We start from the raw sequence: 2299 nt of genomic DNA, 5'->3' as shown, positions 1-2299 counted from the left end.
CACAAGTCACCATAACGACCCGTTAACCCATTCAACTCCGATGACAAGATGTCTTGTCATTTGGTCAAATAAAACAAAAAATCATAATAAAACAACAAAATGTTTGATGATCAAACAGCACCAGAAAAAATCTCATTCTGGAACCTTTATTTGATATTACTATCTCGGTTGAGAAGGTGTCCCTACCTATTAACATTACTCAATGTAAAGATGAATGCTCAGCGAGCTTTGATTTCACTTGAGCATTTCCCACATTAATGCTTTTCAAATGGATGCTTCCCATATGAGCACTTTATACAAGAACATTATGATAGTACAGATACTTTATCATCAGCAATTATATCCAGTGTACTGGTTAGACAGTGGCTTGTGTATAAGACCTGATCTGGCAACTGTGTGTTTGTTTACATTGTAGTGAAACAATATGAATGGGTCAAAGCACCCACCACCATAAAGACTAGTTTACCATTATCAGAATTTCCACTATATATATGAAGTTGATATAATGTATTTACCTCGTATTTTATGGGAGGCGAGCCATGCTCTTAGTGACCCACTTTTGTATCTTTCAGCATCCAGTTTGATCTTAAATTCTTGTATAGTTTTTGCACTGTTTCCTCATTCAATTTGTTCCAGATATCTACCACTCTGTGTGGGAAGCTATTCTTTTTCAGATCTTTTCTGTAACTATCCTTTTTATTTTTTTTTATGTCCTCTTGTTTTTCTATTATCCCACTTTAGTAAATCATCTCTATCAAGGACTTACATCCCTTTCGTGATTCTGTAGATGGTTAGTAGATCTCCTCTTTCTCTTCTATGTTCCAGGATTAGTAGTTCAAGTTTATCCAACCTTTGTATGTCAATCTGGAGAGTGTTGATGCCATCTTTTTCATACTGTGAATACACAGTGTCCAGATCAACTCAAACATGAGCTACTTTCCAACCAGTGTACCTGTTGGGCCTTTTCTTCCTACAAGGGCCAGAGTCAGAGCATACAGCCACATTTCACCTAGCCCACACTCTTTTGTTGGTCTCACATTTGCCTAGTTGTGCTCCCCTGATGGGAACCGCCTTGTTGTGGTGGTGGGGTGGGGTTGGGGGCTTGCATGTTCCTATGACCTAGCAAATGAGGCTAGAGGTGGGGGCGTTCAGCCCAGGTCCTCCTTACTTAAGGGAAGAGGCCCACCCATGCTAGCATGTTCACCAGTGAGGGACCAAATGAAATGGTTCCTGGAGCAAGGCTGACTGTGCGGGCCAACAGTGACACCCACAAGAGGGACCACCTTATAAGGTGCTGGATGGTTACACTTGAAAAATCCTCCGAAGCCAAGTCTCAAAGTCTGCACTAAGCGCAAGGAAGGCTCCTCCAATCTTCATCTCCTTGACCTAGTCTTTGAACTGTTCATTCTGAAGACCAAGTACTACCATTTGTGTAAAATTTGATATAAATTTGGATTTCATCTCTTTTGTGCACAAAAAAATTGAAATCATTAAATTATCATTTCTACAGTATCAGCCAGAAAATCGTGATATTCAAGACAAAGGGCATTAACATGTTCACTACCAAATGAGAAATCATAATGTGAAATAGGAGAGATCAAACCATGACCATTCTTGTACCTTATCCTCAGGGAACCTGTCCTGTAATTGGGTGTAGCAGTTTTCAACATTTCATCCAACTATTCACTTGCAGCTAGCAGTTTGTTTTTGCTTCCTTTGAATTTGACATGTCACCTTATTTTGTCTTCCTATCAATTAAAGTCGAGCAGAGAGTCAAGATGGGCCTTTCCAACAGCTTCCTTTTCCCTTATAATTTCTAATTTATGAGCTTTGCTTTGGCTTTGTTTTAACGTTGTGCTTATCTTAGTATTCCTACTTATCCAAAGCTCTTTCAGTAGCCTTTTTTTCATGTCTACTTCTCTCATGCTGTTATCTTTTAATTGTAGGTCTCAGTAGGAAACACTACTATTTTTTTCTTTTCCAAATAGAGTTTCTTACATAAAAAAGGATTGTATAAAGAATTTGGAGTTATCAGGCCATCAGATTTATTTAATGTGAGGGGGTAAAATTCATTACATGCTTCTTGATTTCTTTCACTTGACTGAACAAGCAATCATGATAAATAACAACCAAATACAGTACAGACAATCTCATAAATATATGTGAAATAATGAAATTGTACACTTGCATTTCAAGAGTCATAGCCAGATTCTCAAACTCACATCTTTTATTTTGAATTCATTATGGAATTATACATCTAATCTATTTGATTAAAACATTTCAATTTCATCTTGAACAC

The sequence above is a fragment of the Oratosquilla oratoria genome, chromosome 12 (genome assembly GCF_046742065.1).
Source record: "Oratosquilla oratoria isolate Oo_2021 chromosome 12, ASM4674206v1, whole genome shotgun sequence".
Classification (NCBI taxonomy): Eukaryota; Metazoa; Arthropoda; class Malacostraca; order Stomatopoda; family Squillidae; genus Oratosquilla; species Oratosquilla oratoria.
The sequence above is the reverse complement of the archived record's forward strand: the minus strand, read 5'-3'. Positions refer to the sequence as shown.